The following is an 18,906-nucleotide window of genomic DNA, read 5'->3' on the forward strand; positions in this document are numbered from 1 at the left end:
AAGCAGAGACACAGGCAGAGGGAGAAGCAGGTTCCCTGCGGGGAGCCCAATGCAGGACTCGATCCCCGAAGGCAGATGCTCAACCACCAAGCTACCCAGAGGTCCCTTCACATTCTCATTTTAAAGGAATTCTCAAATCAAAGTTTATGAGAAACTTTAGAATTTTTATGATCATTAAAACCGACATGAGACTATGTGCCATTGACAGATATGTAAATAGCCTGAAAACTGTTAAATATTTAATTTTCTTTCATTTATCTGAAGGATAAATGCACAGGCCTAACATATGTACTAACATAAGCCAAACAGAAAGAAGAATCATCAATCTTCCTAAAATAAGGGAACTGGGGCCTAAAAAAAAACACATGCAAGTAATCTAGTAAAGTGGGAAAGGATAATGATCTAAATCCTATAAAACCATTAACATTAACTCTTTCAATGTAGATATTCATTATCCATATATAGCAATACCATGCTCACTCGCTCTCTCTATATACACACACACACACATATATATATTATTCATGCTTATATGTAAGTGGGTATAAAAGGAAAAGGAATTGTCCAATAGATACAGAGTACTATCCAACAGTTGTGATCAGTGCAGTTCCTAAGCAAGCACATGGGCATCTATCACAAGTAAAAATTAAACATTGAGTAAAACAATGTTGGATTACCCCTATGTTAGACAAATGCCCATCCCACCAGATTACTTGGCTCAAATTCCAAGCTCCTAATTCCACCCTCTATCCCATAAAAGGACAACATACAGGTTACCCTTCAAAACAGTCAGGATTAGACATATTCTTAAAGTCAAGTAAAATAGCAGTATCTATATATGCTAAATCTAACAATTTCTTTCCATAGTAGATACTGTTGGAGTAAATAAAATTAGTAGTAAATGATATTCCAAGGAAATGAGGAGACACTAATTGGACTTTTCCTAATTTAATTTCTAGTTGAGGACTAAGATTTCTTTAAAACCCTGGCAATAACCCAGAATTATCTTAAACAATTTGAACAAAGAAAGTACAAATGGATTGGTGGCTCAGTTGGTTAAGTGTTCGACTCCTGATTTTTACGAAGGTCATGATCCTGGGGTCATGGGGTCAAGCCCTGTGTCGGGCTCCACACTTAGCAGTAAGTCTGCTTGAGAATCTCTCTCCCTCTCCCCTTGCCCCTTCCCCAGTTTGTGTGTGCATGCATGTGCACACACGCTCACTCCCTCTCTATAAAAAACATAAATACAATCTTTAAAAAATAAAAAGTAAACACAAAATGTGTTTTATTAAAATCTTATGTTGATACTCTACATTATTCAAAGAGTATGTTTCCCAATGAAACCCCAAAGTAATGTTTCCCTCAGCTCAAAAGTCTAACTACATTAATATAGTTTTTAAAAATACAAAAACATTAAGTATTTAAACTTTCAAAGCAAAGGTATTTAATAATGCTGAAATGGTCTATACATATTTTTTAAATGCTATGCTATAATAAACCTTTTAACAGAGACTAATAAAGAAAGTTAATACCCTGTGTTGATACTGCATTGATACTGGACACATACAATTTCTTTTATGTAACTGTAGTATTTTTTCCTAGCATATGAAATGAAGATAATGAAGACTGAAAACTGAAATTTAATTAGAAACAAAGAAGAGGCCAAATACAATTTTTAATTCAGAAGTAATAAAATTTATATAGTAGCCCTAACACATTTTTAGGGATCCATAAATATCAGGCAAATCAATAAAAGCTATAAATGAAAGGCAAAACAATTAAAGAAACTTTAAATCTTTAGAAAATAACCAATATATTCATTCAAAGTTGTGTTTATATCATTTTATCAAGGGATCACAAACATGACAGCATTTTCTAGTCCCTCAGCCAGTCAGTAGCTTTGTTAGTAAAATAGTTACAAGCCAAAAAAAATCTATTAAAAAAAAATTATTTATACTAAGCTCTTAATGGCTGCCTCAAAGTTTTGTTTCCAAGAATTCAGAAAAGCATATATGCCACCTTTTCGATTATATTAATTTTTTGAATATGCATTTGCCATAAAACTATACTATTGTGGTAGACATTATTAAAAACAAGTAGAGCAAAACTTGTACTTGCACTACACTGTTATTCACTATTCTATGCTCTTCACTTTTAGAATTAATTCAGAATTAGAATTTCTAAAGCTATAGGAATAGTGTAACTTGAATAGAAAAAGCATGGCAAAGTATATACAGGAAGTAAAAATCTCTTCAAATTATATATTTTAGCATTACATTATGAGTCTCTTTGAAAGTTGATTGGATATATTTACTTCACAATCAAGACATTATTACATATGCCATCATCACAGAATATGGTAAAATCTACAGACTGGACAAATGTTTTCAAAATGTTAATATTCTGTTGAAAACATTTTCACAAAAAGCCTACTCATCTTCTTGCATCACTTTTTATTGAAAGCCCTAAATTAAGTCTCTCATACATCAAAGAACTAGACTTGTTAAAAGAGAATGAAACAAAAAAATAAAACAGTAAAGTGATAAGGAAAAGGAAACAAGTCTCTCTGCCACACATGCACGCACACACACACATGTATACACAAAATAATATAACCTCAAAGTCTAAATGTGTAAACAGAAATTTGGAGTATCATTCCCATCACCTTTCCCCTACCATGGAAACACACAATTTCCTGTAACTCACCTACCACAGTCTCTGTCTCTGGAACCCTAATTCATTTAGCATCATCTACCAATTTCACTTCTCCTTCCAAGTCTCTATCCTTCCTCTTCCTCTTCCACACCTCTCCTATCAAGCTGAAACTAAGGCCCTGTAAGTACAAAAAGAGATAATAAAATAAAATACAGTTACTTGAACAACCACCTAAAGGTCAGTTATGATCTTCCTCTTCCATGCTTCTCTCCCTCACATCAGGAGTTAGTGAATATTCCTTCATAGCAATTCCTCTGATTTAAGATTTTGCTGGCTAAATATTCTCTAATTATATCACTTGTGCAGATATAAACAGTGAAATTAAGACTGAAAGAATATGTTTTAAAGCAGGAGCATTATATTTATGCTGTCAATCAAGATATTTATTTTTAACCAGTCAATGACAGATGTTAATAAATCCATACTCTACTGTAAATAAGATTTTTAATTTTACATGCTATGAACCCTCACACTTACTTAAAAATTAAGGTGATTTTTCTACCAATACCAATTTTAATAACTATGGCACAGAAAAAAAAATGAAATACTTTGCAGGAACCATTTAGCTATTGTCCTTCCATTATTTAGTTCTGAAAGACTGGCAACATTCTTATATATCAGCAAGGGGACTGATTCATTAATTAAGCCAACATTTTGTCATTAATTGAGTTGGCATTCAACCACCCGATATGCATGTACAACATGCTACCTAAAATGCATAAGACATGCATAAACATCATGGTCTCCACTCACAGGAGTTCATAATTTAGCAAAGATGGTAAGCATACATACAACAAAGTGTAATAACAACATGATACGGGCTATAAATGATGGTGGAGCAATTTATTATAGAAAAAAATCAAAGCAGAGAGCAATCACAGGTGCCTGGGTGGCTCAGTCAGTTCAACATCCAACTCTTGATTTCAGCTCAGGTGGTGAGATTGAGTTCCATGTCAGGCTCTGCAGTTAACCCTGAGTCTGCTTGAGATCTCTCTCTCACTTTGCCCCTCCCCACCACTCATGCTCGCTTGCTCTCTAAATAAATACATATATACATTCAATCTTTTTTTTAAAAAAGGCAGAGACCGGGATCCCTGGGTGGCACAGTGGTTTAGCGCCTGCCTTTGGCCCAGGGCACGATCCTGGAGACCCGGGATCGAATCCCATGTTGGGCTCCCGGTGCAGAAGCCTGCTTCTCCCTCTGCCTGTGTCTCTGCCTCTGTGTGTGTGTGTGTGTGTGTGTGTGTGTGTGTGTGACTATCATTAATTAATTAATTAATTAATTTTTAAAAAGGCAGAGATCAATTCTTCCTTTGTTACCAAATGAAAAAGAAGTAATCTTTTAATGATGATTCCACATTTAAAAATGCAATGAATATATGCTTCAGACTTTGCTTAGTCCTAGTTTTTTGTAGGACTTTGCAGGTATTAATTTACTTAATCCAAACAACAAACTTATGGGATTGATACTATTATTACTCACATTTTAACAAGAGAAAAAACTGAAGGGTTAAATGACTTACCAAAGGTTTTAAAACTAGTTAGTGGCAGAACCAAGATCCTGATAATGATCTGTAAGGCCCTCCACAATCTGTTGTGCTATGGTCTCCTTCTCCTCATCATCATCACCACCATCACTACCACTTTCACTGCCTTTCAGACCTCATCTTCTATACTCTCCCCTCTGTTCACTCCACTTGAGCCTCACTAGCCAGACCTCTTTATCTCCATAGATCTTCTAAGCACGCTACTGCCTCTAGGCCTATTGTACTGGCTGTTCTAGGCCTGGTACGCTTCCTCCCAGAGATACTCCTAATTAAATCTTTACCTACTTCAAGTCTTTGCTTAAACATTATCTTATTTAAGAGGCTTTTTCCTGCCATGCAATTTGAAACTGTAACCTGCCACCACATATACTTACCCAATCTCCCTTTTATCTGTCATATTCTTGCATAGCAGTTACCACCTCTTAACATACTATATGCAATCTATTTGTTTATGATTTTATCATTTTTCTACCCCCAACTATAAGCTCCACAAGGGCAGGAATTTTGTTTTGTTCAATGATCTATCTTAGGTGCCTAAAACAATGGAGATATTTAGGATTTTTAATGATTATACAAAGTTTAACTCCAACTCAGAAATCAAGCTCCAGAATCTTAACCACCACACGACACTATCATAGGTAACAAAACTAAAACATCTAGAAAAGTCACATTAACCTAATGATGCAGCAGAACTTGGTATCAAAACCAGTCTAATGAGGTTTTGGCAATACTGCCCTTCAACTTGGGAAACATCCCCAAAAGGGCTCGAAGGTCTTAACAGTAAAGAGATTCAACCTACTAATGACTGAGTCTACTATAAGCTTTATGAAACCTTGTATCACGTAGAAAATAATTCTTAGCAATGTAAAGAACCATTTAATCCTACCTAATTTCCAGTCTTTCTTTTAAAAGAATGCTAATAATGAATTTCAGAAGTACTGTTGGAAAAGCTACAAAAACTTTATGCACTTTACGATAAGAAACTTTTTTACTTTTTTCATATACTTCACATTTTCCATGCTTAGTTCTACAAACCTAGGCAACTTCTACCTCATTAAGTATCTTCAAAGTATATCTGGATGTTGTTTGCTGGTGTATTTCAGCCTACCGAATTGTTTCAACTGTCATCTTTGCCTAGAAAACTAAGATTGCAAAAAATGAGGTTTTATGAATTAATGATCAAAATCCAGATAAGAAACCCCTTAAAAACTGTCAAGAGTATGAATTTCTAAGAAATAAAAATATCAAGAAATATAGTAAAAATTTAGCTCTCTTGTATTTCATTATATCATGTACCTTAATGTTACTTCCAAATATAACCATTCCAGGAAAGCCATTCATTGATAAAAACTATAATTCTTGGTTAATTACCTCTTTTAAAACCCCCCTTTTTAAAAAAGATTTTATTTATTCATGAGAGACACAGAGAGAGAGAGGTAGAGGGAGAAGCAGGCTCCATGCAGGGAGCCTGACGTGGGACTCAATCCCAGGTCTCCAGGATCATGCCCTGGGCTGAAGGCGGCGCTAAACCGCTGAGCCACCGAGGCTGCCCCTAAAATCCCATTTTTAGTTTTACTGAAATGTGAATGCTTACAAGATTTTAACTATTGATGCTCCTATATTGTAAATATGGATTTTTAATTTTACATGGTTAGTCAAGTTCTAGTCTTACATTAGTTCTTTTGTGATTTAATGATACTTTCTGAATGATGTGTTAAAAAAAAAAAAAAGCTTGTTCCAGGCAAGAGATTTCTATGAATATGATTAGAATTTCTACACAGTACCAAACCACAGACATACATGTTTTTTAATTTACACTGGCTGTGTTAAAAATTAAAGTTATTAGAACTCTATGTGAATGATGGTCTAACAGTGTATTTTTCATCACCAGATCTTTCCCCAGTAGGAATGACAGCCCAACAAATTCAAATCAACCATCCTAGAAATTACCCTGTCCAGGTCCTTCTAGAACTTGGACATTTCCATTTCTACTCTCAACAAAAATGAGGCCAAGATCTTATAAACTTTGCAATTAATGTAGCTAATCCACTTAGCTGAGGATGAAAATCCTACAAAGGAGTAATCAAATTCTTAAAAGAAAACTGACCAAAGTGAGTAAAATAAACCCATGAACTGAAAATGTTCACCTGCCCTTGACCTTTTCAAATTACCTAAACAATAAACACTTGTCAAACAAGAAACCAACTGTCCACCACAAGCATTTTTAAAAACTCCTTAGACTATACATCGCTAAAGAGAGAGAACTAACCTAAATTACCTGTTGAGGAGAGACACCTCCCAAAAACTATGACAACTATCAAGGAACTATGTAATCTTTTCCCAAATTTTACTAAAAGAAATTCATTTTTAAGATTGGTAAACCACACTCTCAGTCAGTAAAGCCTCCAACTCTGGGTTTCAGGTCCAGTTGTGATCTCAGGATCCTGAGATGGAGTGGAGTGCTGTGTGTCAGGTTCCATGGTGGGCATGGAGCCTGCTTGGGATTCTCTCTCTCCCCCTCTGCCCTTCCCCCTCCCACACCTGCAGTCTCTCTCTTTAAAAAAAAAAAAAAATAGTAAGTAAAATTACGGGAAAGCTGCTTTACTTTTACTTGTACATAAATTTTTACTGAATGTACATCAATTTGTAAACAATCATATTTTATACAGTGATGATCAAGATCACTCAAGCAAATTTTCATATGATCTCCTCAAAGATGGTACAAGTATACTCTGATAAAGTACTTCATGGTATACTAAAGTGCTTTCACTTGTTGCATTTCATCTGACCCCCTATAGTTTTCTAGACAGGTATTATTGTTTATCTCTGAGGTTCATGGGATTAAGTACCCAAGTCCTTCCCAAGTTAAAACATACTTAATGTTACCCTAAACAATATCCTGGGAGGGACGCCTAGGTGGCTTAAGCAGTTGAGTGTCTGCCTTTGGTTCAGGGATCGAGTCCCACATGGGGCTCCATGCGGGGAGCCTACTTCTCCCCCTGCCTGTGTCTGCCTCTCTCATGAATAAATAAATCTCTAAAAACAAACAAAAATGTCCTGGGAGTAAAAAAAAAAAAAAAAGTGTGTGTGTGCACGTGCATGTGCATACATATATATAAACACACATGTGAGGTATATAAATGAAGATAAAAATTTAAAGTGCTATCTACAATAGTTACCGTATAAACAGAAAATTAAATGCATCTGAGTTTTGTAACACAAAAATTATTCCACGCTAAGAACTAAAGAAATCCTTAAAAATTATAGTATCCATTTAAAAATTAAAGTTTATTTACATTTGATTTTTTGTTTTATAAACAAAAACGTTAAAATATTAAAAGTCAAAGATAAGAAACTGGAGTTATTACCTCTCATAAGAAATATAATTAAAAACTCTCATTTAAAAACTTGCGAAAGGTCCACAAAAAGCCAGTTCATTCATCTTGACAATTTTCATCTTAATCAATACCACAATCATTTTTATCTCTGTCTAGAATGCATGCCCAGAATTACACTAGACACAATGTAGAGGTATGTAGCCCACACATAAAACAAATGGGTTTTTGTTTTAAGATTTTATTTATTCATTCATGAGAAACACAGAGAGAGAGAGGCAGAGACACAGGCAGAGGGAGAAGTAGGCTCCATGCAGGGAGCCCGAAGTGGGACTCGATCCCCGGTCTCCAGGATCACGACCTGGGCCAAAGGCAGGAGCCAATCCGCTGAGCCACCCAGGGATCCCCCTGTTTTGTTTTTTTAAAGGAGACAGAAGTTTACTGAATACAACACAAGGGAGCAGCAGACAGGACAGCAGAGGAGAGGCTGTCTGCAACAAATGGTTTTTAATCTGATTAGGAAACTGATGATTTGCCATCAGAGTCAGAGAATACCTCAAAAAGTGGCTGCAAAGGAGCACAGTGATTTCTCTGTAATTGTAGTAACTATATTAAGTTTGAACAATTCATGAAATATGTTTGTGAGGCTTTTTCTAAATAGAAGTCAATTTAGCAAGTCAACTCATTTAGAAACACAGGTTTATGCTAAAGTAGAATGGGCATTTTCTTATTTGGGCCAATTTACTCTCACTTAGAAAAGTCGGAAATTTCTGCCCTTTTCAATCTACGAATCAGAAACAGATTAAACTGGTTGCATAATACAAGATTTTCAGTACTGCTCTGAAAAATGTAATATATATTTAATATAATATACCACTGGAATTATTAAACATCTTAGGTGCAAATAATTTATTAAACAAACACACCTTTGAAGAAAATATTCAGAATTTATAACCTCATTTTAACTAACTACATAACAAAATTCTGTTTATGTGACAGATGCCTAGTAAAATAGCACATATCTATTCCCTGGCACCATCTTCAACAGGCTAGGGCTGACTTGCCAAAAACTTCTTAGGTGTCTGATATTCTGATTTATAACCAAAGCAAGCTTTAATATAGTGCTTAAAACTTCACAAAGCACATATCCATATACCATTATTTTCAAAACTGATATAACCTGACTGGAGATCATGTAGGTTCACAAAAATTAAGGAACTTGAACTCCCACTCCAGACAAGATGGTGCAAATCTGTTTTTCCCTGCCCCTCCTCACTATGCACAATTATAAACCACTGAAATAATACAAGAGACAACCAGAGGAAAACTGAAAATGGTAAGGAGGCAGTGAACCAGTTTGGGACAGGAAGACAAAAAAAAAAAACAAAAAAATAGCAGGGTGTTTTTAGTTCCCACCCCCAAAAGAAAAAGGCAATCCAGACTGGCATTTCCCGACCACCAACTCAGCAACAGAAGGCATACCAGATAGTCACATTCCTCCCCCAAATTAAACTGGAGTCCCTCTACAATATAAGAAGGAGATCCAAGCAGAAGTCCAGCCAACAACAAAGACCAGGGGAAGAAATTTTTCCTTATCCACTTGGCCTGAGCAACCGGTTTTCCAGCTAGAGATAAAGAGACAAGCAGGCAAAACTGAGGAACACAACCAGAGCAAGCAGCTGAGTATAGGCCAAGCCACTCCTCTCTCACCCAGAGACAGGGTGGCAGGGAAGAATGGGGAGACGCTGTATGAATAGTAGGAGGGAGATCCTACCACAATCCTCTCCCATCTCAAGATACCAGAAACCCTGCATGGGGAAAACTCTTTTGCTCCCTTAGGCAGCACCAGCAAGGACTAGTGGGAGCCCAGCAGCATCAGATCAATTAAGGTGACCACAAAGGCTCTGAAAATTAAACTGCCACTGGAAACACAGCCTATAAAAATAGGCCAAAATCTGTATGCTAAACCTAAATAGGGTATGTCTGCTAAAATAAAACTATAAATAGCACCCAGAGCCTCCTAACTAATAGATAAAATAGAAATGACTCAAGACGTCACAACGTGAGTGAGAAAAGATTATCAACTAAGGCCAACACAGAGATGAATCAGACACTGGAATTATTTGACAAGGCTTTTTATTTTTTATTTTTTAAGACTTTTTTTAAAGATTTTATTTATTTATTTATTCATAGAGACACAGAGAGAGAGAGAGGCAGAGACACAGGTAGAGGGAGACGCAGGCTCCATGCAGGGAGCCTGACATGGGACTCGATCCTGGGTCTCCAGGATCACGTCCTGGGCTGCAGGCGGCGCTAAACTGCTGCACCACCGGGGCTGCCCAGAAAGGATTTTTAAAAACTGTAATAAAAATGCTTCATCAATCAATTATAAATTTTCCCAAAACAAGTGAGAAAATGGGAAACCTAAGCAGAGACACAGAGTTTATTTTTAAAAAGAAGCAAAAGAAAATTATACAGCTAAAAAATACAGTAAGAGAAAAATCTGAAGTCACTGGATAAACTTAGTACAAACGTGGAGATGACAGGGAGAACCATTGAATCTGAGGATAGGAAAACAGACCTTACCCAATGTGAACTACGAGAGAAACAGGAAAAAAAAAAACCTAAATCCTGGGTAACTGTAGGTCAATAACAAAAGATCCAACATTAATATCACTGGAGTCTCAGAGATAAAGTAGAGAGAGGAGGTAAAACAGTATCTGAAGAAATGAGGGCTGAAAACTTCTCAAATGTGGCAAATACAAACTTACAAATCCAAAAACTTGAGCAAACCCAAGACAGGATAAACACAAAGAAATTTACACTAAGATACACTATAATTAAATGATCAAAATTAAAAACAAAAAAACTTTGAAGGCAGCAGACAGAAACAACATACTACTTATAATAGAACAACAATGCAAATGACACCAGATCTCTCATCTGAAATCAGAAAAGCCAAGAAAAGAGGCATATATTTTTTGAATACTGGAAAAATAAAGAACTGCCAACCAAGAATTCTTTTTTTTTTTTTCAAGAATTCTATATCTAATGAAACTATTCTTCAGGAATTATTAAACTTTTTTTTTTAAGATTTTACTTATTTATTCATGAGAGACAGAGAGAGAGAAAAAGAGAGAGAGAGAGGCAGAGACACAGGCTGAGGGAGAAGCAGGATCCACGCAGGGAGCCCGACGTGGGACTCGATCTCGGGACCCCAGGATCAGGCCCTGGGCCAAAGGCGGCGCTAAACCGCTGAGCCACCCAGGCTGCCCCGGAATTATTAAACATCTGTTTAACAATCCATTTAAGCTGCTACAACAAAATACTACAGAATGGGTGGCTTATACACAACACTAGTTTATTTCTCACAGTTCTGGAGGCTAGAATTCCCAGATCAGGATGTTGGTATAGTTGGGTGAGGCTCTCTTGCAGGTAACGGAATTCTCTTTGTATCCTCACAGGGCAGAAAAGGGCAAGGGAATTACTCTCTGGCTTCTTTTATAACAGCACCAATTCCAATCATGAGGGCTCCTCCCTCATGACCTCATCACCTCCCAAAGGCCCCAACTCCTAATAGAATTTCAGCGTATGAATTTTAGGGAAACGCATTCAGACCACAGCAAGGAACAAATAAACCATTTTTACAAAGCATTCTCAAAACAAGAAAAACTAGAAGAATGTGTCACTTGCAGCCATACTTATAAGGACTGGTTGAAGAAAACATTCCAAACAGGAAGAAAAGAACTATTGGTATACACAACAGATTATCTTTTCCATCATTAGTTTTATAAATCATACTTGATGATTGAAACAAAAATTGCAACACCATTTCATACCTAAGACAATTATGTTTAAAACTTGAGAAGGTAAAGGGTAATATAGAAGTTCACACACATCTGTTGACGTTGTAATCTGCTGATATCAGCAGACTGTTATAAATCACCCGGGTAATAACTACAACAACCACTGCAAAAACTACACCAAGACAGACTCAAAAACATTTTAAGTAGATCTTCTACACATTATAAAAGATGGGATCCTAAAGAATGTTCCAATAATCTGCAGGAAGGCAAGAAAAGAGAAGCAAAAACCTAAAACCAAAGAAAACAAGCAAAAAAAAAAAAAAAAATTGCAGCCATAAGTGATGACATATCAATAATTACCTTAAATGCAGATATCCTAAGTAAACTCATCAAAGACAGACTGGCAGAGCAGATTTTTTTAAATGGCCCAACTGTATGTTGCTAACAAGAAATCTGATAACATATGCTGAAAATAAAGTAATGAAAAAGCTGTAACAATACTTTTCAGAAAAGCACAGTGGCTATATTAAAACACAACCAACCAACAGAATCTAAATGATATACAGTTGATCCTTGAACAAATCCCTCACACAGACAAAAATCCATGCTCACCTTTTGACTCCCTCCAAAACTTCACTACTAAAGCCTACTTGTTGACTAGAAGTCTTACTGGTAATATAAATAATACATCAACACAGAGTTTTTTTTATCTTACATGTAGTATATATTCCATTTTTACATAAAAATAGATAAAATGTTAGAGAAAATCATAAGGAAAACACATTTACAGTACTGTAAACAATCCACATATAAGCAGACCAGCACAAGCCAAGCCCATGTCATTCTAAGTTCAACTGTATACAGAATACTCTACCCAATGACAGCCTAACACACTTTTCAAGCACCCAGAGAACGTTTACCAAGACAGACCATACCCTGAGCTACAAAACAAACCTCAACAAAAAAAAAAAAAAAAAATTTTTAAAGATTTTATTAATTTATTCATAGAGACAGAGAGAGAGAGAGGCAGAGACACAGACAGAGGGAGAAGCAGGCACCATACAGAGAGCCCGACGTGGGACTCGATCCTGGGTCTCCAGGATCACGCCCTGGGCTGCAGGCGGCGCTAAACCGCTGCGCCACCGGGGCTGCCCAACAAAATTTTTTTAAAAGACATTTTATTTACTTCTTCATGAGAGACACACAGAGAGAGAGGCAGAGACACAGGCAGAGTTCAGAGAAGCAGGCTCCCTGCAGGTAGCTTGATGTACAACTGGATCCCAATCGGGGTCACAATCTGAGCCAAAGGCCGCTTTTCAACCACTGAGCCACCCAGACGTCCCAACCTCAACAAATTTAAAAGAATTAAAATAATAGAGTGAATTCTGTGACCATAATGGACTTAAACTAGAAATCAATAACAGAAAAACAACAGAAAAACCTCGTAACACACAGGAAAAAACCAAAACACTTCTAAAAAGTTGATAGGTCAAAGAGGAAATCTCAAAGAAAAATTTAATATACACAGATACATAAAAATGAATGAAAATAAAAACATGTCAAAATTTGTGAAATGCAGCAAAGCATTAGCTTGAAGGAAATACATAGCACTGACTGCTTACATTAGAAATGAAGATCTCAAATCAATAACCTCATTACCTACCACAAGAAACTAAAAAAAAGGGGGTGGGGGGGCAAAACATAAACCCAAAGCATGCAATAGGAAAGAAATAATAAAGAATAGAAATGAATGCAACTGAAACAGGAAAATGGAGAAAATCAATGAAGCAAAAATTTTATGTCTCTAATATGACTAACAAATAAAAACAGAAAAGATACAAATCACCAATATAAGGATTAAAAAGAATTATCATTGGGCCACCTGAGTGGCTGAGTCGGTTGAGTGCCCAATTCTTGGTTTCATCCGACTCTTGGTTTTGGCTCAGGTCATGATCTCAGGTCATGGGATCTGGGATTAGACTCCATGCTGGGTGCAGAGCCTGCTTAAGCTTCTCTCTCTCTCTCTCTTCTCTCTGGCCCTCCCTCCATGCACACATGTACTCTTTCTCTATCTCCAAAAAAAAAAAAAAAAAAAAAAAAAAAAATTCCAAAATTGGTTTAACATCCTAAAATCAAGTAATATAAATAATACACCCTCTCAACAGAATAGGACAAAACCTTTATCTTTTTGTAGATCATCTCAGCAGATGAAGAAAAATGTGACAAAAATCTAACCTCTTAACAATAAAAACTCCCAGGACATTAGGAATAGAAGAAAATTTCTTCAACCTGATAAAGGCCATCTATAAAAAATCTAACAACATTATACCTAAGGGTGAAATAATTAATGCTTTCCCCCTACAACTGGAAACAAGATGTCTATTCTCTCTTCTTTGATTCAACACTGTACTAGACATTCTAACAAGGAAAATTAGGCAAGAAAATTAAATAAAATGCATTCATAATGAAAAGGAAGCAGTAAAACGCACCTCTATTTACAGATGACATGATCTTATATACGTAAAATCCTAAAGAGTATACTGGGTGGCTCAGCAGTTAAGCATCTGCCTTTGGCTCAGGGCATGATCCTGGAGTTCCGGGATCAGAATCCAGTCCCACATCGGGCTCCCGGCAGGGAGCCTGCTTCTCCCTCTCCCTAGGTCTCTGCCTCTCTCTCTGTGTTTCTCATGAAGAGATAAATAAAATCTCTTAAAAAAATAATAATACACTAAAAAACTACATTAATCAAGACAGTGTGGTACTAACAGAAGGACAAACATATAATATAGATCAGTGCAACAGAAAACCCAAAACTAGACCAACAGATAATATAATTCAATGGAAAAAAGATAATCTTTCCAACAAATAGTGCTGGAACAACTGGACATCCATCAGCAAAAAAAGTCTTGACCTAAAATCTCACAACTTTATATAAAAATTAACTCAAAATGGATCATGAATTTAATGTAAACATAAAACTACACAACTTTAGATGAAAACACAGGAGACATCCTTCAGGACTTAAGGAAAAAGATTCCTGGACGTGGAACCAAAAGCATGATCTATAAAAGAAACCAGACTTCATCAAAATTAAAAGCATTTCCCTGTGAAAGAACTTGTGAAGAAGATGAAAAGATGAGCTGCGGACTGAGAAAATGTTTTGCACACCATGTCTGATAAAGTCTTATATCTGGAACATATAAAGAACTCTCAAAACTTACTAATAAAGAAATAAATGTGTTTCAATTAGCAAATGAGAAAAAGGCATGAACAGACAGCAAGTAAGTTCATATGAAGATGTTCAATATCATTAGCCATTAGGGAAACGCAAAATTAAAGCCACAATAAAGCATCACTATATACCTAATTAGAACAGCTAAAATAAAAAATAATGATAAAAACAAATGTTGGCAAGCATGCAGAATAAGAAGATCTTTCACACATGGCTGATGAGAATGTAAAATGGAACAGCCACTCTGGAAAAGTAGTTTGGAACTTTCTTTTAAAACTAAATTTGTCCTTGCCATATAACCTAAGAAGCTCACTCGAGCATTTATTTCAGACGACTGTTCACAAAATCCTGTACATGAATGCTCATAATCACTTTATCTCTCAGTAGCAAAATAGTAAATATACCCAAAGTCCTTCAAAACATGAGTTTTTTTTTGGGGGGGGGGGGCAATCCCTGGGTGGCTCGGCGGTTTGGCGCCTGCCTTTGGCCCAGGGTGCGATCCTGGAGTCCTGGGATCGAGTCCCGCGTTGGGCTCCATGCATGGAGCCTGCTTCTCCCTCTGCCTGTGTCTCTGCCTCTCTCTCTCTCCCTCTCTCTCTCTGTCATGAATAAATAAATAAAATCTTTTAAAAAATGAGTTTTGGTTCAACGAAGTATGTATTAATGTATCATTCTTGAAATAACAACACTAAAGAGATGGAAAATAAGATTGCAAAGAGACAGAGGCTTTGGGGTGGGATGCAAACATAAAGGAGTAGCAAGAGGGGTTTTCTTTGTGGTGATGAACAGTTCTGTATCCTCACTGTGGTGGTAGTTAAATGAACTTTTATACATGGGGGGAAATGCAGAGAACCACACAGGCACACAAATGAATTCAGGTTAAATAGTACAAAGTGAGTAAATCCAGCAGTTAATAGTAAGATTAATGTATCAATGTCAATTTCCTTGTTTTAATGTCTTACTAGAGCTTTATAAAATTTGTCACCACTGAGGGAAGCTGGGTAAAGGATACATAGGACTCTACTAATTTTGCAACTTCCTGTAAGTCTATAATTACTTCAAAATAAAGTTTTTTTTAACAAACAATATGAAAGGGGAGAAACAGGGTAGAGGTATAGATGAAACAAGAATGGCCATTAATTGCTAATTGTTGAAGCTAGTTATATGGAGGTTCACGATACTGTTTAATTTTTTATTTAAAATTTTCCATTACAAAAAGTTAATGAAAATATAAAGGGGATCCCTGGGTGGCGCAGCGGTTTGGCGCCTGCCTTTGGCCCAGGGCGCGATCCTGGAGACCCGGGATCGAATCCCACATCAGGCTCCCAGTGCATGGAGCCTGCTTCTCCCTCCGCCTGTGTCTCTGCCTCTCTCTCTCTCTCTGTGACTATCATAAATAAATAAAAAATTTAAAAAAAAAAAAAATTAAAAAAAAAAGAAAATATAAAAAGGTCATATATCAAAATATTAACAGCAGCTTCTCCAGTTGATTTTTTCTTTTCATTAATATGGATTTCAATTTTTTTCTATAAATTTTTTATTTAAAAGTTTTTAAAGAAATCTTTGTTTATAAGATCCTTTGTCGGGACACCTGGGTGGCTCAGTGGTTGAGCGTCTGCCTTTGGCTCAGGGTCATGACCCTGGGGTCCTGGAATCAGGCTCCCCGCAGGAGCCTGCTTCTCCCTCTACCTATGTCTCTGCCTCTCTGTCTCTCTCATGAATGAATAAATAAAATCTTTAAAATAATAATGATAAGATCCCTTGTCATTTTACTCATTTCAAAAAAAGTAACACTACCAAAAAACAATTTTTTAAGCATAAAAAGAACCCACTGATACATATTCCTCTGACAATACACTGCTCAATTTAAAAATATTTCATCTAAATACTCAATTTATATTTCACCCAATTACATTTCACCTGAAAGTTCCAGTATCTTTTTCTACAATTAAACCAAAGGATCCTGCTAGAACAGATTGACAATTAGCACAATAACTCATAGTTATAGGCAACACTTCAAGACACCCAAAGATGATTCCACTTTGGGTTTGCATTTGCAATGCTGCCTAAGAGATCATAATTAACTTTGAATTGTTTTAAAACTGTATTTGGCCCTTTTAAATTTTCCAAACACTTTTAAAAAGCAGATGCTGCCAAGTTTACAACAGTTACAAAACCATGCTGATGAATTCAACAAACACATGGGAATCTGAAAAAGTAACAATTCACTAACTACTGAGACTCTCACCATGCAATTATTTTGTAATTCAATTATTTATATGTATTTGTATACCAAGCAGAAATGATCAATACTATTTCTCTCAGTACTAAAATTTTAATTAAATAAATTATAATAGAAACGAGAGACTTGAGCTCTGCTTTATCCGTGAGAACGTGTATAGGTCACAATCTCTCTGAAACCCCATTTCCTAATGTACATACCAAAAGAGTTAAATTTGTTAATCTTGCAGCTCCCAAACCCCCAAGTACTGATGACCTAAAATATATTTATAACCTTTGACCCGTGATCATTCTAATGACAACTTTGGAAAAAAGTTTATAACAATGTGATACAGAGATTTCAATGACATTATAAATAACTTTTATAAATTTAAATTATTTGGGAGAATGTTATTCTCAACCTGAAGTCAGGGTTTCTCAACATCAACCTTACTGACATTTTGTACTAGATGATATACTTTGTTGTAGGGCTACCATGTGCACTGTGGGATGTTTAGCATCCACCTGCTGGATACCAGTAGAATCCCCCAGCACTGGCAACCAAAAATGTCTCTAGGGGTTGCCAAAATCACCCCTGGTGAAGAACTATCGTATTAAGCTATTAAAAATGTCCAGGTTCCTTGGGAGATGGGAAGAAAGATGGGTTTTGTTTTTGTGATACAAGAAGAAAGGGATAAGAAAGGTTAGGAACGAACAAAACAAAAAAGTCCAACTGCAACTCCTAGACTATGAAAAGGTACTGCTTCGGGGGATCCCGGGGTGGTTCAGAGTTTAGGCCCTGCCTTCGGCCCAGGGCCTGACCCTGGGGTCCTGGGATCCAGTCCCGCATCGGGCTCCCTGCATGGAGCCCGCTTCTCCCTCTCTGCCTCTCTATCTCTGTGTCTCTCATGAATGAATGAATAAATAAAATCTTAAAAAAGAAAAGGTACTATTTCGTAAAAGGCACACCAAAACACCTGATAACCAAATATTGTGCGTAGCTAATGCAGTAATAGGGAGAATAACAGAACATAAAGCTGAGAAGAAAATCCACAGGCATTCCGTCTCTACCTTTTCAGGCATCTTCAGTAAAAAAAAGAGCCAAAAATTTTTGAACCAGAGAGTAATGAAGTTAACCTAATTCCTCTGCTCCCTAGCATTCGTGAGGCTGAACATTCACAAGCTACTTGCTATTCTCCAGCCACAGAGAATACCCATGTGAAAAAGTTAATTACAATAAGCATCTACCTATTTTAATCAAGTGTAAATGGGCTACAAACACCGAGAAAAGTTAGCCTGGAGGAACATCCTAAAGTGCCTTTTGTAATTCAAAGAAAGGCCGAAGACCACGTGGAGAACTACCTTTAAATGTTGCAACAGAAAATCAAACGTTCACACACTTTCTGGCTCTTTAATACTCGCTGCAAAATCAACTCCGCCTGCATTTTGCACCAAACAGAAAAATACCGAGTTTCCTCAGTCTATTCTCGGATAGGTCACCAGACTGGGAATAAGAGACCCAGAGTCTACTCCCGGTTGCAAAACCGACTGGTAATCTCAAGCAAATTATTCACCCAGGTTAAGGTCCTGCACCCGAATCACGCTGACAATCCTGAAAATCTGCCCAGAAACAAGCACCGCGAAACCCAGGGCTTCCTCCTGCACCAAGGGACAACTGCAAACGTATTTTTAGACATATTAAATCTAAAAATCTGCATAGGATTTTATTTATAGCAACATTTAACATAGCTGAAATTGCACAACTGAGCGGTGCCTTTACCATCACCCCCCAGAAGATTAATAAATGTCTTTAAAAAAAAAAATCACGCCGTGCCCAATTTTGCAAGACTCTGCATATGCAAACTACACAATCATAATTATGTAAAACAAAAAAAAAAAGCTGCTTTTAATGGACGGTCTGGGGACGAGGCTCCAACTGTTGCATTTCCGGAACGCCCCCCGCGGTGGTTTCCCGACACGGCAGGAAGTCCCGGGGGCCCCGCCGGGGGCCGGGGGCCGGGGCGGGGGGCAGCCGCCTTACCGCGGCTCGC

At 36.9% G+C, this 18,906-nt stretch overlaps 1 protein-coding gene across 6 annotated transcripts in view; it reads right to left on the reverse strand.

The window, feature by feature from the left end:
* ZNF148 (zinc finger protein 148) overlaps positions 1–18,906 on the reverse strand; it is a 169,538-nt gene that overhangs the window by 84,862 nt on the left and 65,770 nt on the right. The window contains exon 2 of one of the 6 annotated variants that reach the window (XM_072727843.1): positions 2,707–2,833. The exons of the other annotated variants lie outside the window; for them this stretch is intronic. The gene's annotated coding sequence lies outside the window, so the exon portion shown is untranslated. The remainder of the gene's footprint in view (positions 1–2,706; positions 2,834–18,906) is intronic. 6 annotated transcript variants of the gene reach the window in all.

This window comes from Vulpes vulpes, chromosome 1 (assembly GCF_048418805.1).
Source record: "Vulpes vulpes isolate BD-2025 chromosome 1, VulVul3, whole genome shotgun sequence".
Taxonomy (NCBI): Eukaryota; Metazoa; Chordata; class Mammalia; order Carnivora; family Canidae; genus Vulpes; species Vulpes vulpes.